Here is a 19667-nt window from a genome sequence, read left to right as displayed (position 1 = left end):
TTCTTACACTTTTGAAGTATTAATATCAGATAAAGATTTATGGGAAATTTTCAACTGTTTTCCCAATTGACATGATTCACACTTACCAAGCGATTCTTTACCCAGCTTGGGTATACCACGGATGAGACCTGCATTAGCAATCTTTTTCAAGTTTTTGAAATTTACATGTCCAAGTTTTTCATGCCACAAGTCAGTAATATTAAAACTTGATGAAGACGCATGACATGTGAATTTTTGTGTGAGAGTGTAACAATTATCCAAAGAACGAGAACCTTTGAGAACAATATCACCACTATGATTTAAAACATTACACTCATCATGCGAAAAATTAACAAGAAAACCTCACAAATTTGACTTATGCTAATTAAGTTGGCTTTCAATCCATCAACAAGAAGCACATTTTTCAGTTTCGGTAACCCTTCAATGTTTAGAGTACCTTTACCTAAAATATTTCATGTCATTCCATCCCCAAATGTTACTAGTCCACACTTCAAGGATTTGAATTTGGTAAGTATGTTGGCATCACCTGTCATATGTCTTGAACAACTGCTATCAAAGTATCATGAACTAGATGCATGCATTTTATGACAGGTAAAGGTAGCCAAGCAGACAGGGTTAACTTTCTTGACCCATATTGTTTTTTATTTTGAATTTCTTTTGGAGAAGAATTGATTCATACTACCAAAGTGTTTAACATAATTCTTTTTAAACAAATTTAACAGAGAAAAACATTTAGGTCTTATGTGTCCTTTCATCCCACAAAAATGACAAAATGGTACAAATTGTCCAATGTTTCTTTTTGGAGAAATTTTCTTTAGTTGTAAATCCGTTGGAACAGATGACAACTTTGTGGTCTCAGTAGAATGACTTGTTCCTGCATAACGGTTAGTTGGCACAACAGTCAGATAATTCATAGATTTTACAAAAACCATTTTTCTTGAGGATTCAGATCCATTAGATCCTAACCCACTATAATCACCAACTTTTTTTCCTGCAGAAAGAATATCATCCAATATTCAAGATCTAGGATTAAGCATTTTGACACCTTTTTGCAAAAGATCAATTTCTTTACTCAAAGAATTAATTTCATCATTTTTGGAAGCAATAATCATCTCAAGTTCTTCAATTTTTTCAACAAATTTTTTATTATTGCTAGCCATTAGACGATTCTCATAACACACTTTCAGCCATTGATCATACATTATTTTATAAGACTCTTTTAATGACTCCTCATCTAAGTCAAAATCATTAGAATCAATGTCAGAATTCTCATTATTCTGAACAGAATTATTAAGGCATAACACATCCTTGTAATCGATTGAAGAGAGAACCATACCTTTGTGAACAGAGGTTAAGGCAACACTATTTTCCTCCTCATCACTCTGTTCAGAGTCTTGATCACTCCACGTGGTTGTCATGACTTTCTTTTTCTTTAAGGTATTTGCACACTCAGATTGAATGTGTCTAAATCCTTCACATTCCCTGCACTGAATACCATTTTTATTAGTCTCAAAGGGTTTAGAAAAAATTACCTTTTGGGTTTTTGGATATGGCCTTTTTGTTTCCCAATTTCTTTATGTATTTTTAGAAATTTTTTGTCAGCAGAGCCATCTCATGATCCTCATCATCCGAACTTTCCTTTAGAAGATTTCAAGGCAATAGATTTCTCCTTGATTTCTTCTGTCTTACCTTTTTGTCTAATTTGTTGGTTTAGTTCAAAAGTTCGAAGTGGGCCCATCAATTCTTCTACTTTTATTTTTTCCAGATCTTTTGCTTCTTCAATTGCAGTTAGCTTCGTCTGAAACCTGTCTGGAAGAACACTAACAATTTTTCGAACCAAAACATCCTCTTCAAGTTTTTCACCAAGAGTAAAATATTCGTTAGCAATATCTGACAATTTCTCATAAAATTCAGTGAGAGTTTCATTTTCATTCATTTTCAAATTTTGTAGTGAGCATAACAAGTCTAGAACGCTTGACATCAGCAGTTCCTTCAAATTGAGTTTGAAGGATTTTCCAAGCATCTTTGGCCGAAACACATGGAGAAATCAATTTAATGTAACCTTCACCAACACCATTAAAAATACCATGTAATGCTTTATTATTGTAACTGGACAGTTTATCTTCAGCATCAGTCCAATCGAGTTCAAATTTTACCTTAGTTACATCATCGCTTTCTGCTGGAGGAGTCCAACCACTTAAAACAGCTCTCCAAGCCTTTTCATCTTGAGATTTGGTGAAGGCTCTCATTCTAACTTTCCAATATGGATAGTTCGAATCGTTGAGTAAAGGGGGGTGAGTTATGGAGCCTCCTTCTGTGAAAAAAGACATTGCAAGAACAAGAACAACAAACGAAATAAACCAAGATCACACTCAGAAATGAGTGACCCGCTCTGATACCAATTGAAATTCTATTTTTAGTAATTACCAAATTAATTAAACCATTTGAATTAATTAAAGTGCGGAATGGTAATTAACTGTTTACACAGATTCCAGTTCTATCGGGACAGAATCCGAACTTGTCACGACAGAAACTGAACACAATAAAAAGACAGTGCAAAATAATAAAGAACACAACAAATTTTTACAAGGTTCAGAAACCCTTTCGGATAACTTACTCCTTGGGGCCAGGCCCAGAGAATAAAACCAATTAATAAAGAATCACAAGTACAAAATATTGACTTTAACAAAACAAGACTCCCTCTTGAGATTTGCCGCAACTTTGTTGTACTTCTCTTCACTAATCTGATCTTGATTGAAACGCTCAACCACTTGAACTCCCTTCAATGGCCAGCGAGTGCTTGCATCCTCCCAACGCAAGGCTTTGTAAAAGACCTTCTCCCGAAGACTACAAACGTTGTGTTCAAATTACAATGTGTATTCACTCATGAACATGGTATAAACTCACCACTAAAAACTAAACACACATATTTCTACAAGATCACGTGAATACTTATGATCTTGAATACAAAGAGGAACTCTCACAAATATTACAATTATGCTCACAAATTATGCATCTAAGAGTTTGATCTTCTCACTGCCTTTAGAGTCATATTTATAGAGTCTTTTTTCGTGCTCATAAAGGCGTAGAAAGAATTCTTCTAATAAAGGAAAGAATAATTGAAGATATTCTTGATTGATGAAGAGTTGCCTTTTTTAGAAGATGATGATCCGACAGATACGATTTTGGTGGGGACAGCTCAGACCTGTGTCGAATCTAAAACAAGCTCAAAAAGGAAACAACAATTAATGACATTAAGGATTTAGTTTCCTGTTTTTCAATTCTTGAGCTGCACGAATATATAAACAAATAATCCAAAAATGACTTTGGGTAAGTACTGAATATTTGCAATATAAAACTTCCCTTTATAAACAAATTGGGACAATATAAAGCTAAATAAGGAAGCTAATTATTATCCGAAATTCACAAAAGGGAAAGTGAATTTCCGAAAATTACAATAAACTGAAACAACCAATTTATCTTTTAATAAAAAGATATTTCTATAAAAATGCCGATTATAGGATTTACACCTTTCAAGACAAAAAAAAAAGTATTTCCTGCATGAGAAGAACTTATGATTCACTCTTATCCCTGCAGAGAATGAGTAATCAACCTATTTAGCATTGAGAATCATGCATGCAAATGAACAAAATTGAAGTTTGAGAAAGAAAAAAAAACATAAAGAACAAAATTGATGACTTTTCAACATCGATACAGACGGATCAAACATTGGTTTTTTCACATATATAATTGAAGACAATTAATTTTAGGAAAAAGCATCCAAAATTGTTGAAAGAAAATACAACCTCTTCTTCATTTGTTTCAAAGTGAACAAGTTCAATGAAAGCAACAGAGTGAATCAAGAAAGTTATGAGGAAAAACTCTCTGAAATATTGCTTAAAGAACCTTAGCAATAATCAGAGTGTGTAAGCTTTATTTATAGAACTCAAGAGTAAAAAATTACAGCTAAAGAGTAACAATTTTAACTAATTACATCATTAACTAATCTAACAGGAGATTACACGTAATCAAGCTTACAACAGAAGACTAACTAAGCAAACAATTAAACGAAGCAAACAATTAAACTAAGTCTTATGGTTATCACAAAACCTAAAAAAATAGGGATAAACGTAAGTGGAGCTTAGATGGGCAATAATCTATGAGAATCTGAATCCTCTTGCCATTGCCATTTGTCATATATGGCCTCATTTATTTACAAGGTTGGGCAATAATCTATGAGTACTCTTTTAATTTTCAAACACTACTACACAAAGGGATTCCATAACCACTACACGAGTTGTTGACCCTTCATGGGATTAGCAGTCTATGGTTTATCATGCCAATACATTTTAGAATAAATTAAAATTACGTTACTTGATAATTTTGTTGGGAAAGTGGCTAATGTACAACATATATGGTAGCGTTATAATTTAATGGAACATAGCTTTGTTTTGAGCATTAACAAAACAAAGATGCATCATTATATAAAAGACTAAAGAAAGTGATGTTAAAAGAGAGAGACAGAGTGTAGAGTCAAGTAAAATAAATACTTCAGAACTTGTTCTTCATTTATTTCCTAATTCATCTCTTCACCACTAAAAATATTGCTATAGTACTTCAAACTTGGCCCAAATCACTACATAGTTATAGTTCTCGCAAAGATTCAGGATCAATATTTGTGGCCACTATTGGACTCCTCACAACATATTTACCAGTCTCTTCTACCCAACTCAGTGAGCCTTGAGAAACTTCTGCTTTCAACACCTTTGGACCCTCCAAAGTCAGTTTGTAACTCAACTTCTCATACTTCTTCTTGACTAACTTCATGGGCTCAACCTTCAATTTCAAATCTTTCATGGCAGTGACTTTCACACTATAACTTGAGCTTTCTTTTCCCACATTGGTCAATGTCCTACTGAACTTCACAACTTTGGAGCCATTACCAGAACGTGAACCACCAATTCCATTAAAATAAGCAATGAAAGATGGATAATTCAATTCCAAAGACCGTGGTCCAACACAAGTGTGATTAGACTTTGTAATGATTTGAATCTGTTTTGCTGTGTATTTCATTCCGCACAGAAGCTTAACATAGTCCTCTGATGTTGCATTATAAATGAGCCCAGGATCAACTGCCTTGTTGGGGTGTGATAACCATAAGACTTAGTTTGTTAAATTGTTTGGTTAGTTTTCTGTTGTAATCTTGATTACGTGTAATCTCTTGTTAGATTAGTTAATGTTGTAATTAGTTAAAGTTGTTACTCTTTAGCTATAATTTTGACTCTTGAATTCTATAAATAAAGCTTACACACTTTGAATGTTGCCAAGATTATTTAAGCAATATTTTAGAGAGCTTTTCCTCATAACTTTCTTGATTCACTATGTTGCTTTTATAGAATTTGTTCATGGTATCAAGAGCCCTTGACTAGTGTTTGCGATTTTCTTTACGATCTCCAATGGCTTCCCTCACCTCTGATTCCTCTACTCAAAATGATGATATGACTACACCTCCTACTCCGACAACTGGTACAACTCCGGCGATGGTGGCTGCTGTTGCTCTACCTACGATGTGGAATCCCTTCTCAAATTCCTTAACGTTGTCCCTCACAATCAAACTCGACCATGTGAATTTCCTTGCTTGGAAATTGCGGGTGGTTCCCACCATGATTGGTCATGACCTTGATGAATTCCTTTTCAGCAATGTTTCTCCTCCCAAGAATCTCGGTTCAGGCGACCCTAATCCAGAGATCACTCAATGGAGGTGCAAAGATCAATTACTTCTATCATGGCTTCGTTCCTCCATGTCAGAGTCTATTCTTGCCTCTGTAGCTTCTCATGTCACCTCCTACTCTCTTTGGCATGCATTGGAACAGAGATTCTCAAGTAGTTGAAGGCCAGACTTATTCAATTGAAAGGCCAATTGTCCAATATTCAGAAAGGTAACCTTTCCATTTCTGATTATGTTGACAATTTGGCCATATCTGGATATGTGGTTACTGATAATGATGTTGAGCTTCAACTCCTCAGTGGTCTTGGACCTGAGTATGACTCTGTGGTGTCTAGGATTACCTCAACCATTGAGACGAAATCTCTTGAAGAAATTCAGGCGTTATTGATGGCCCATGAGTGCAGACTTGAACAACATCATCAAATGTCTGATATTTCCTCCAAGATGACTGCAGATCTCACATTTGGCTCATCAAGAACTAGTCCTCCTGCTCCCTACAGGCCTCCTTCTTACTCTGGCCATGGTTAATCTCATGAGCTCTCTTCAAGAAATCTTAGTCGTACATACTCTAGAGGTTCACCTTCTACTTCTCGTCCTTTATATCAAGTATGTTTGAAGTATGGCCATACTGGTGCGATTTGTCATTACAGATTTGACAAAGCTTGTGTGACTCCTAAAGCACCACAAAATCATCCAAAAGCTTATCTGACAGAACATGACATTGAAGCTTGTTGACCCTGATTTTGGTCAACTGACACGGAGTCAAAAATGCTTGATGTAGACAGATATGTTGAAATGAGAATAATGACAAAAACAGTAAAGCACACAAGAATTTATAGTGGTTAGATCCCAGAATCTGGTAATAACCTACGTCCACTTGAGCTGTTATTGATATAATATTTCAAATGAGTGATCAAAGAACTAGGGTTCAATGAGTTTCACCAACCTCTGAAGAACAAAACAATATATCGAATGTGATAGCTCTAGCTCACTCGTAAATCTCTAATCTCCAGTAATTAGAAAGCCAAAAGTCCTTTCCTTGAGCTATCTTCTCGTTATTTATAGGCTCAAGGAAGATTACATGAATTAGTTACAGATATTCTTTCCTAATTAATCAGATATTCAGTAAATCATGGGAGATAATCTCGGATATGACGATGATCTCTATAAGATTATCTTTGAAATATCTGGAATGTACGACCATGCTGGTCGTGATAAAACTCAGCTCCGTGCTTGCAATGTCTTACTGGTCGATAGTCGAATAGAATTCTGCCAAGTGTCAGCCACGTGTTAGAAATCACTTGCCACATCATCCGTGCCTGTTTTTTGGATAACATTTTCCCCCCAAGTTTATTTATTACGAGCAATAAATAAAATTTTAAGGAAACGACCCTTCGACTACCCCACCAGACCTGTCAAAGTAATTTGTGCAATCTTGGGAAAAGTAACCTACCCTTGTCTAATCACGGCTTTTCGGTTCCCAAGTAATCTTTCGACGGCTATCACCCTTCCCCATGCTTCGAAAAAGAGGAAACTGATGATTACTCCCCTTTTATGCTACGGACAAAAATATATATAGTCTCTCCAAAGCCTTATTTTCCTTTTTACGCAAGCTATCACTCTTTCAAGAAACCCTAAAATCAAAGCTTCCATTTTCTTCTGGAGACCGTCTTCCTGCATTTCAAGATTCAGTTCGTGAGTTCTCCGACACTCGAAAACTCTCTCAAATCTCCACGGTCTTTTTTCTGGTAAGTCCAAAACTTTTATGCTCTATATTTTAGTCGTGCATGCTTCTGTGGATTGACTGTTGAGTTCATTTTTTTCTTGGTTAAGATGCATGTCAGTATGGGGTTTAATGGGTGATACTGTATAGGATGATATTTCTATGCCATTAAGGAGTTACGAGTTAGTTTGATAGTTGAGATCACGACTTTAGGACGTAAAACCGAAGTAAAAATTCGATTTTTATGCCAGTTGAAAAACCAAAATTTTCCTGCCCTAAAAGGAGTTGAAAAAGCTTTTTCAAAAAACATTTTGCTTTCACTTTTTGATCTGTTTCTCAAACTGTTCGTGTGAAAAATTAGTTTCTTGTTAGAATGCTGCTGTATAAAAGCTTAACTTTTATACTCGACCAGCGTTATTCTAAAAAAATTTCAAAATTCTTCATCCTCACCTCCCCATTCTTCTGTTCACAGATTTTAATGCCAGATTTGTGGGGAGGTGAGCGACCTATCGACGACGATCTTCTTGCGCAACTGCTTGAAGGCGAATAACAACCAGCCGACCGAGTTCACGAGATTCCATTTTCCAGAGTTTCTTCTAGACCTCAACCATCACCACCTCAAATGGCCCGTTCTAAATCTCCAGGCAAGAAAAAACCAAACTCTGAAAACAATCGAAATTCATCTGCCCAGCCTGATTCGCAGGCCAGGATTCCCTCGACCAGTGGTCGAGAAAACATCGCCCCGGACCCCCGTATCCAAGTTAGGGCTCGCCCTAGGCATCAAAACCTTCCTGATGTTGAGTGGTATCTTTCGCCTACCAGCCAGGTGACTCCCCGGATGCTCGCCAATTATCTTAGGAAGTATCCCTTTACCGGGGTTAATCTCAAAATCCCTGCTGCTGACCAAAGAGCTAACCTGCCTGGGGGCGCCTATAGCGCTTGGTCCAGGTATCACATAGAGGCGGGGGCTATCCTCCCTCTACATCCATTCTACCAGGGGGTGGCCAACTACTTCGGTGTTGCCCCCTTTCAAATTACCCCAAACAGATATAGAATGCTGGCCGCACTCTATATCCTTTGTAAACTCAAAAAATGGCCAGATCCCACTCCCCACGAGGTCAACTTCATTTTTGATCTTAAGTCCAACCCTCAACAATACGGGACGGGCTTCTTTCATCTTTGTCACCACGAAACAAACCAAAAGTTCCTGAGTAAGACTACTCACATTTCCAACGTGGGGAAGTACAATCAAGAGTATTTCCTTACGCCAGACATGACTACGAACAACCTGGCCTTCGCTCGAGGAGGTAAATGTCACTTTTCATTGGTCGCTACTTTTCCTTAGCAAACTCTTCTGCACTTCTCTAAAGTATATTGTGCCTTTCAGGACCATGGTTACGCCCAAACCCAACACCAGACATGGTGTTGAGGTCCAATGCACTGGCCAGGATGGCAGGCGCTGAAAAAAGCGTTAAGTCCTTGGTCACTGATGAAAATCTGAGGCTATCTGGCCTCCTGGCTCCTCGCCATGAAACAAGAGGACCCGTGGTGGCAGATGCCACTGCCGAGGGGGATCCCGAGCAGCAACCCCCAGCGTCTCCTCCCCGAAGGAGGCCAACGGGGGTTACGATCAGGGAACCCACTGGCGACCCTTTAGCAGAGAGGCCTTCTGCGCCCCAAGGGAAGGGGAAACAAAAGGCAAACGAGCCCGTCATAGACTTGGATGTGTCTTCAGACAAAAACGGCATTGTTATTCTGCTTTTAAAAAGCTTGCCAATTCCCTGTCACTTATTTGACGGGGACAGCAATTTTACGTATACTCCAAATCTAGGGCCAGACTTCTTCATGCCAAATAGTAAGTGTATGACTAATAGAGTCAGTAGTGTAGCGACAAGTAGTTGTAGCTCGGGTATTAAACTTTGTGGCCTCTTTTATGATTTTCCATGATTTTTTATCTACTTTTGTCTTAATGCCTGCATTTTTTTCTTTATCTACAGAGATGGCTTCCCCCAACGTTTTTTATCTGTACCAGACCCAGGAGGAAGAGGAAGTCCCCCTGGTTCTATGGAAATCAGCTAGGAGGCATGATGGCGAATCAAGCCAAGCACCCCCGGCCAAGAAGGGTCGAACAATTGATCCTTCCAAGGACGGACCTACTGGCCAACCTTCTGCCCAACCTCCTACTCCTGCTGAAAAGGAGACTGCCCCTGCTGCCAACCCCCCGCCTGCAGCCCGAAGGGAATTGGCCCCGCAAGCAGAACCTCCTGGGACCAAACTCTCGAACCGCTCCCTCTGATCAGCTAAAGATCGCCTTGCTCATATCCTTAAGCATGACCGTTGCAGGGAGGCAATGGCTGAAGCTGAGAGCATGGGGGTCGATCACATCCTTAACAGGGCTCTTAACGAAGTGGCCAGTGTAAGTATTCTTTCTTTTGGCCTTTATCTTTCCTTCTTGTAATATTGCCTAACTTTTATTCCTTGATTGCAGGCAATGCTGACTATAACTGCTGCTCGTACTCGCGCTAGTGCTAGCATCGAGCAGGCTCGGGCAAAGGCCGTTGAGGAGTTTCAGGCGAAAGCCATCGAGGAGCTTCAGGCTGTAGAAGCCAGGCATGCTGGGGAGTTGGAGGTGGTCACCTAGCAGAAGGATGCTTTGGTGGCAAAGCTGGCGAAGAATGAAGCTTCTCAGGCAGCTTTGAAGAAGTAGAGGGACGATTACCAAGAGTCCATTCGAGTCCAATATCGTGAAGTCAAGAGACTTAAGGAGGAGCACCTCGCTAAGGACAAGACCATAGTTGTTCTTGAGAGCCAAGTGGAACAGCTTAAGCTTACCAATGCCAAGGATCTGGAGAGGTACAAGAACGCGACACTTCAGTGTTTCTACGACTTTTGGAAACACAACCAAGGTGCCGATTTCAGTTACCTTCCAGCAGAGGCCAGGAAGGCCGAGCTAGCGCGTTGTGCGGGTCGGTTAGCTGCTGAAGAAGAAAGAGTAAGGGTCCCTGCTTCCCCAAGTATCCAGCCAGCGGCCGATTTGGAGGGAGGAGAAGCTGCAGCTGACTAAACTGCTCCAATAGATCCTCCTGCCCCCCAGGTTCCTTAAAGTTTTTTTTGTTCTTTTTCTTTTCTTTAATTACACGACCTCGGGTCGTGATGTAAAGACTGAATTTTTATTTTTAATTTTGCTGCATGGGCAACAAACTTTCCTTTTACTTTAAACAATTACATCCAAGCAGTACTGCTTGCGGTGTAAGAGAATGCTTTTTTGATATTATAATTTTCTCTTTATTACAACATCTGTTCGCATGACCGAACTTAGCATAGTACTTTGGCCTTATTAACAAAATATAAATTTTGAAAAATACTCTAAGTATCGTAGCATGCTTTCACTCATTTTGTTCATGTGTTTACATACCTCTTGGTATGCTTTGCTATCGATGTACCTTATATGCCCCCCAAGTGACTGAGGAGCTTTAGGTCCTTGGTCACTTGCCTTGACCACGACCCGTTCGAACATTGCTGCTCGAAATAACTTGTAAAATATAGAATACATCAAAACAACACACATAGTGAACAAATACTTGTAAATAAAATTTACAAAGGTTGGCAAGAATGACTGGCTGCACACAGTCCCTTATAATTCTCGTATTAAAAATGGACTAAACATGTCTTTACGAGTGATCTTTAAAAAGATCTTACACTTATAAGCGATTAGCCATATAATATGGCTAACCCTTTTTCAGAACTTGTAAAAAGTAAAAATTAATACAAGCTAGTCCTTTAAAAAGGATTGTTTATTGATAATACTTGCGCAGGTGTTCTCCATTCCAGTAGCGAGGAACGAGATCTCCATTTAAGCGTGCAAGTTTATAGGTGCCTGGATGAAGGACTTCTTCAATCTGGTAAGGTCCTTCCCAGTTTGGTCCGAGTACTCCAGCAGTTGGGTCGCGGGTATTTAAGAAAACTCGTCGAAGTACTAGGTCTCCAACGTTGAATTTTCTTTCTTTCACCTTTGAGTTAAAATACCGAGCGACTTTTTGCTGGTACGCAGCTACTCGGAGTTGGGCTTTTTCCCGTTTCTCTTCAAGTGAGTCTAGGGACTCCATCATCAGTTGGCTATTCTGGTCCTGGTCGTATGTAATTCGTCGATGTGAGGGCGGATCTAACTCAACAGGCAACATAGCTTCATACCCGTACGCTAAGGAGAACGAGGTATGACCTTTCGCTGTTCGATGAGAAGTTCTATACTACTAGAGTACTTCAGGCAGTTGTTCTGGCCATGCTCCTTTAGCGTCTTCAAGTCTTTTCTTCAGGGTATCTTTAAGTGTTTTGGTCACTGCTTCGACTTGCCCATTTGCTTGTGGGTGTGCGACTGAAGAAAAGCTTTTGACGATTCCATGCCTTTGGCAGAAGTCTGTGAATAAGTCGCTGTCAAACTGGGTGCCGTTGTCTGAGACAATTTTTCGAGGCAAACCATATCGGCAAACAATGTTCTTGATGACAAAGTCAAGAACTTTCTTGGTCGTTATGGTAGCGAGCGGCTCAGCTTCGGCCCATTTGGGGAAGTAGTCGACTGCTACGATTGCATATTTTACTTCACCCTTCCCTGTTGGCAGGGATCCAATCAAGTCTATACCCCATACTGCGAAAAGCCAAGGACTCTGCATCTGCTTTAACTCATTGGAAGCTGCGCGTGGGATCTTGGAAAACCTTTGACACTTATCGCATTTTTCCACAAACTCCATTGAGTCTTCATTCATAGTCGGCCAGAAATAACCCTGCCTCAGAATCTTTTTTGACAAGCTCTGCCCCCCAGCGTGGTCCCCACAGAAGCCTTCATGTACTTCCTTCATTAGTTCTTTAGCCTTTTCCGGTGTAATGCATCTGAGCAGTGGCATGGAATATCCTCTTCGATAAAGGACACCATCGACCAGTATATGCCTAGCAGCCTGTCTTTGAAGGGTTCTGGCTTTGTTTCTATCTGCTGGTAGTACACCATTTGTGAGATACTCCAAGTATGGCGCCATCCATGTATCCTCCATCCAGATTTCCATATTAATGTCGTCTGCTCGTATGCTCGGTTCGCATAATCTCTCTACTGGCACTATATTCAAAGTGTCAGCGTCTTTCGCACTTGCGAGTTTGGCTAAGGCATCTGCGTTTGAATTCTGATCTCGGGGAATTTGCAGGAGGGTATACTTTTCGAATTGCGCCAACATATCTCTAGTTTTGTTTAAGTAGGCCACCATTTTGAGGCCCCGTGCTTGATACTCCCCTAAGACTTGATTCACTACCAGCTGTGAATCACTGTAGATATCAAGCACTTTTATATTCATGTCTTTGGCTAACCTTAGTCCTGCGAGGAGTGCTTCATATTCGGCCTCATTGTTCGATGCGGTGAAATCGAACCTAATAGCGCAGTGAAATCGATGCCCTTCTGGCATTATCAATATCATTCCTGCTCCTGCGTGAGATTCGTTGGACGATCCATTCATGACTTACCTCCACGAAGGAGCTTTGACTTGTGCCTCGGGCGCACTAGGCTCTTCGCACTGCTCGTCGTCTGGGATCTCAGTGAATTCAGCGATAAGGTCAGCCAAGACTTGTCCTTTTACTGCTACTCGCGGTGAATATGTGATATCGAACTGCCCGAGTTCAACTGCCCATTTCAAAAAGCGCCAAACTGCCTCTGGCTTTTGCAGAACTTGTCGAAGGGGTTGGTCAGTTAAGACTGTGATGGGATGGGCTTGGAAGTAAGGACGTAACTTCCTTGAGGCCAAAATCAAGCAATAGGCTAACCTTTCGATCGATTAACCTCTTGCTTACATAGTAAACTACCTTTTGTACGCCTTCTTCCTCTCACACTAGCACCGCACTGGCAGCAAATTCGGTGATCGCCAGGTAAATGAACAAAGTTTCTCTGTCCATGGGTTTTGATAAAATAGGAGGTTGTGCCATGTGCGCCTTTAAGGCCTGGAAAGCCTACTCGTAGTCTCCTGTCCATTCGAATTTCTTGTTGCCTCTAAGTAGATTGAAGAAATGAATCTACTTAGTGCGACAATTCTTCCAGTTAAACTTTGAACATCCTTGATTTTCATTGGCGATTTCATGTCGATCAGGGCTTTTATCTTGTCGGGGTTGGCCTCGATTCCTCTCGAATTAACAATAAACCCCAAAAATTTCCCTGATCCTACTCCGAAGGAACATTTGAGAGGATTTAACTTCATCTGATATTTGTTCAGAACGTTGAAACACTCTTGTAAATCCTTCACATGTCCTTCTGCTTTTTTTGACTTTACCAGCATGTCGTCCACGTACACCTCCATGTTTACTCCGATTAACTCCTTAATTATGTGGTTGACCAATCGCTGGTAAGTCGCACCAGCGTTTTTCAGTCCGAAGGGCATTACTTTATAATAGTATAACCCTGTATCGGTCCGAAAGCTAATGTGATCCTCGTCAGGGGGATGCATACTGATCTGATTGTATCATTTGTATGCATCCATGAAGGAGAGGATCTCATGTCCTGCAGTTGCATCGACCAACTGGTCGATCCTTGGGAGAGGGAAGCAATCCTTTGGGTAGGCTTTATTGAGGTCTGTGAAATCCTTATCGAGCAGCCTTCTTTTCTGTTGCACGGGTGGAAAACTCTTGTCAACGTTCAGGACATGGCTGATAACTGCAGGATCTATCCCAGCCATGTCTTTGTGTGACCAGGCAAAAACTTCCTGGTTCTTTCTCAAAAATTCCACCAGTGCATACTTCGTTATTGCTTCTAAGTTTTTCCCGACCTTTACCACTCTGGTAGAGTCTTCTTCGTCAAGTTAGACTTCTTCCAAGTCCTCGACTGGTCCAACATCTTCCTCAAAATCCCCAAAGCGAGGATCTAAGTCCTTATCCTCACTTTGGGAAACACCCTATTTGGTGACTCCATCACCGGATTGGGCTTGTGTATCAATTGCCATCTGCAACCTATCTGGGGGAGTGCTTTTCGACGTTCCCTTCTTCGCCTTTGTAACTGAGGCATTGTAGCACTCCCTTGCTTCTCTCTGATTTCCTAACACGCGTCCTACCCCTGCGTCTGTCGGGAATTTCATGGCCAAGTGCCATACTGAGCTGACGGCCCAAAGATCAACCAGTATGGGCCTTCCAATAACAGCATTGTACGCCAAAGGACAATCGATTACTATAAAAGTAGCGAGTAATGTCCTGGTAGCATGTGATGTACCTGCTGTGACTGGAAGTCTGATTGACCCTACTGGGGCGAGTCCCTCGCCAGAGAAGCCGTAAATTGTTTGGTTGCAGGGCTCCAAGTCCTTCACAGACAACTTCATGCGTTCCAGTGAAGATTTGTACAGGATGTTCACTGAACTTCCTGTATCCACTAGTACTCTTTTCACCATCATGTTGGTGATTTGAACGTCCACAATCAGCAGATCGGAATGTGGGAACCGGACATGCTGGGCATCGCTATCAGAGAAGGTTATCTCACCATCCTCTGACTGAGCCTTCTTCGATGCCCTGTCCTCCACAGTCATCATCTCGATGTCCTGGTCGTGACGTAGGGTCCGAGCATATCGTTCCCTCACCTTTCCACTGCTTCCCGCAAGGTGCGGGCCTCCGTAGATGGTGAGTAAAGTGCCAGCTATGGGGTCAGGCTGCAAAGGTGGCGAGCGTTGGCGTGTGGGCGCATGCTCGTTGCCACCTGGAGCCTCTCGTTGGGAATTTCCTGAGGTCTGTACATATCTTCTCAAGTGCCCTTGTCTAATAAGGAACTTGATTTCATCCTTTAGCTAGTTTTATTCATTTGTATCATGTCTGTAGTCGTTATGATAACGACAGAACTTGGTAGTGTCTCTCTTCGAAATATCTTTTTGAATGAGAGCAGGTCTTTTATAAGGCACACTGGAACTCATGGCCTGATACACCTCTCCTCGAGACTTAATAAGGGCAGTGTAGTTAGTGAACCAAGGTTCATAACAATTACCCTTGGCTCGTTTATTGTCAGAGGTGGAAAGCTCATTATGTGGCCGTTTCCCCCCATTCTTGCCATTTCCATTGTCATTCCCGTTGCCTTTGCCTTTGCCGTTGCCGTTGGGTTTTGACCCATTGGCGGCTTTGGCGGGCTCTGCAGTCCCCTTATCCTTGCCTGGGGGCTTTCCTTCACTGGCAATGGCATCTTCGAGCTTGATGTATCGATCAGCTCGATCCAAAAATTCCTGGGTAGTCTTGACCCCATGCTTTCTGAGGCTGTTCCAAAGAGGCGTGCGGCGCTTAACTCCTGCAGTTATGGCCATCATCTTGCCTTCGTCTCCCACTGTTTTGGCTCCAGGAGCTGCTCGCATAAAACGTTGGACGTAATCCTTCACTGGTTCTCTGTCTTGCTGGCGTATTTCGACCAGCTAATTTGCCTCAGTTGGGTGCACACAACCCGCATAGAATTGTCCGTAAAATTCATTTACGAACATCTCCCAAGAAATAATACTTGCAGGAGGGAATTTGAAAAACCACTCCTGTGCAGCATCAGAAAGTGTTGCAGGAAAGATCCTGCACCGAGCGTCTTCGGACACTTTTTGAATGTCCATTTGTATCTCAAACTTGTTGACATGAGATACTAGGTCACCATACCCGTCAAAGTTTGGAAGCGTAGGCATCTTAAACTTGCTAGGAGTTTCTACCATAGCTATCCTTTGAACAAAAGGAGTGCCCTTTCTCCTATCGTGATCGATATAAGACGTTCTTCCCCCGACCAGCTGTTGCACTGCCTGGTTGAGGGCATCTATCTGGGCTTGCACGGCGCTAGGAATCGCCGGGGCCTCTGCTGCTGGAGGAATGTACTCATTGTGCTGTTCCCTGCGATCATTGAGTACATCTCTTAAATCCTCATCTCTTCTTTGTTGCTCGCTGACTCCGAGCCGGTTGAAGACGTTATTTTGTCTGGGCTGCCCCCCAACGTCACGTCTTTCGGGTTGGTCATCCCTAGGTGGTGGGCTTCTGCCCCCACCTCTTTCTTCATTTCTCCGACTGGCGTTTCCTCTGCCTGAGTCGGCCTCATTATAACCATGGCCATCTCTGAACCTCGACTGGCCATGGTGGGATTGACTGTTCCCTCGGTTGACTCCTCGGGCTGGAATGTCCCGAGCGTGAAAGGATGGCCTACGTTGGTCGGTGGGTCCCCGTGCATTGTCATGCCGTGGGGGGCCCCGGACCACAGAGCCTATCTCCGAGTTCCTTCTGTTACCAGAAGAACGCTGCCCTCTGCTCGGTGGGTTCGGCTCTTCGCCCCTATGGCGTCTAGGACTGCGGGGGATTGCCGCGACCAGCCTGGGATGGAGGCTGCGCTTCAGGATCCCTTAGAGGGACATCGTCCTGAGGCATTGGTGGCTACTCGGGCCTTTGGGGGCTCGAGGGCTGGATCGGCGGGCTAGGATTAGGGCCCCTTTGGGGTGGCCCATTTGAAGGTTTATCAGGCTGCGATGTAGGTGCAGCCTGATTCCTAGCCAGCTGTAGGGCTGCTTCGAGGGCTGCCATGGCTTCCCTCTAGCAACGTTCCATCTCCGCCTACCTTTCACTTAGTTTCAGGCGCTGTCGCTCAATCTCTTGTTGCTTCCGTACCATAATCTTGGCAGCACTTTCCTGGCTGGCCCTCAGATTGGCCAGTTCGTCCTGCAATACCCCCAGGGTATTCTTCAGCGTCTCAGAATCCAGTTCTTCCTCATCAAATTCCAAATGTGGCTCATCTTTGGTCACGTTTGGAGGAGGAGGCGGTTAAGATGGTGCAGTGCTAGCCACCTGCCTAGTCTTCTTTGTTGTTTTCGCCATTGATACTTCAACAATATTATATCAAGCTCTCAATGAAAGCACCAGAATGTTGACCTTGATTTTGGTCAACTGACACGGAGTCAAAAATGCTTGATGTAGACAAATATGTTGAAATGAGAATAATGACAAAAACAATAAAGCACACAAGAATTTATAGTGGTTCGATCCCAGAATCTGGTAATAACCTACGTCCACTTGAGCTGTTATTGATATAATATTTCGAAGGAGTGATCAAAGAACTAGGGTTCAATGAGTTTCACCAACCTCTGAAGAACAAAACAATATATTGAATGTGATAGCTCTATCTCACTCGTAAATTTCTAATCTCCAGTAATTAGAAAGCCAAAAGTCCTTTCCTTGAGCTATCTTCTCATTATTTATAGGCTCAAGGAAGATTACATGAATTAGTTACAGATATTCTTTCCTAATTAATCGGATATTCAGTAAATTATGGGAGATAATCTCGAATATGACGATGATCTCTATAAGATTATCTTTGAAATATCTGGAATGTACGACCATGCTGGTCGTGATAAAACTCAGCTCCGTGCTTGCAATGTCTTACTGGTCGATAGTCGAACAGAATTCTGCCAGGTGTCAGCCACGTGTTAGAAATCACTTGCCACGTCATTCGTGCCTATTTTTTGGATAACAAAGCTGAACCCCAAGCCTATATTGCCTCAACCAATTCCGTTTTCGTTGATGATTAGATGTGGTATGCTGATATTGGGGCAACCAACCATGTTGCCTTTGGCATGGAGCCATTGGATTCTACTCTTCCATACACTAGCAGTGAAACTCTTGCTGTAGGAAATGGTAAGAAATTTCACATCTCTCATATTGGTACAGCCACTTTACCTTCCTCTTCCTCTAATCCCTTGCATCAAAATTTTGTGTTAAAAGTGCCTAACATTACTAAGAACTTAGTTAGTGTTTCTAAACGTACTAAAGATAATGATGTCTATCTTGAATTTCACAAGTCTCTATGTTTTGTTAAGGACAAACAATCAGGGAATGTTTTACTCAAAGGGAAGGTTAAAAATGGTCTCTACTTTCTAGGAGAGGATAGCCCCAGCTCTATACCAACACCTCTGCAATGCCATCTTGCCACCTTGTCTTCACCAAATTCGAGTCCTGTCTTTTCAAATTCATTTTCTACTAATTCGTGTATCACAGATTGTACCTCTGCTATTGCAGACTACTATTTTAATGATTTTTCAATCAATAAAAATAAAGAGTTAGCTTCTTTTACTGAATCTGATCCTAAAGCTTATGTTTCTACCTTAAATGATGACATTAATATATGGCATTACAAACTTGGTCACCCCTCTTCTAGAATACTTAGTAAAATACTCTCTTAGGTTTCCTATTCTTATTCACTAAAGAATCTTCAATTTTGTGATGCTTGTCAACAAGGGAAAAACCACAAACAACCATTTCCATTATCCTCTTCTAGGGCCTCTCAACCTCTAGAACTCATTCATACCGATCTCTGGGGTCCATCTCACACTTTATCCAAAGTTGGTTATAAATATTATGTGCATTTAATTGGTGATGATTGTAACAACCTGGTTACCCCAGAACAGTTACGGTGAACCGAAAATTTAACTCGCTACTCGAGTCCTTTGGTTAAAAACGTGCTTCTAGTGTTATTAATAGGCTAAGGTGGAAAACCAATCAAAAGGAAAGGATATATTTTATTTAACGCATAAAACTGTTCATGGCCCATAAAAAACATTTACAAGTTATTTACAACTAAAAATGTTCATTATTGTTTCAAATTTACCACCCGCTGACCTAAGTGGCAAAAACAGGGTAAACCCCCTAGTTCCTCTGAGAACTCCTTGGCCGTGGTGGTCAAGCGGACACATATGTACACATCACCACCTAAGCTCTCCACTCAAGGCTGGGTGAGCTTTTCTTTCCATTTACCTGCACCACATAGCACCCATGAGCCAAAGCCTAGCAAGAAAACACAATATAGCAAACATATAATATCAAATGATGATCATAACAATCATACAGAACTTATAGCTCTGAACAGATGAGTGAATATCAATTTGTGTTTACAGTAACCATGAATGAGCTTATAGCTCTAATCATATGAGTGATTTAATACTTGAGGTTCTGGTAAACCATAATGAGTGACTGACAAGCAAGTCACTAGTTTAAACAAATGAAAGACTAATGGGTAAGTCTCTAACTTAACAGATGAGTGACTGATGGGTAAGTCACTAGCTTAACAAATGAGAGATTGATGGATAAGTCTCACGGGCTCAACACCCACAGCCATGTGACTAAATAGTCATTGTGGCTCTAAGTGACTAGCCTTTGGCTAGACAAGCGCTTATAGTATTCATCGAACTTGAGGTCGGTTCGGCATTAATGCTCTTT

The 19667-nt window shown here is 41.4% G+C and overlaps 1 pseudogene; it reads right to left on the bottom strand.

Annotated features, from left to right (window-relative positions):
* Positions 1–4644: 4644 nt before the first annotated feature.
* Positions 4645–19667, bottom strand: part of LOC133779063 (subtilisin-like protease SBT1.9) — a 48685-nt pseudogene continuing 33662 nt past the window's right edge.

This window comes from Humulus lupulus, chromosome 1, assembly GCF_963169125.1.
Source record: "Humulus lupulus chromosome 1, drHumLupu1.1, whole genome shotgun sequence".
NCBI lineage: Eukaryota > Viridiplantae > Streptophyta > Magnoliopsida > Rosales > Cannabaceae > Humulus > Humulus lupulus.
The sequence above is the reverse complement of the archived record's forward strand: the minus strand, read 5'-3'. Positions and strand labels throughout refer to the sequence as shown.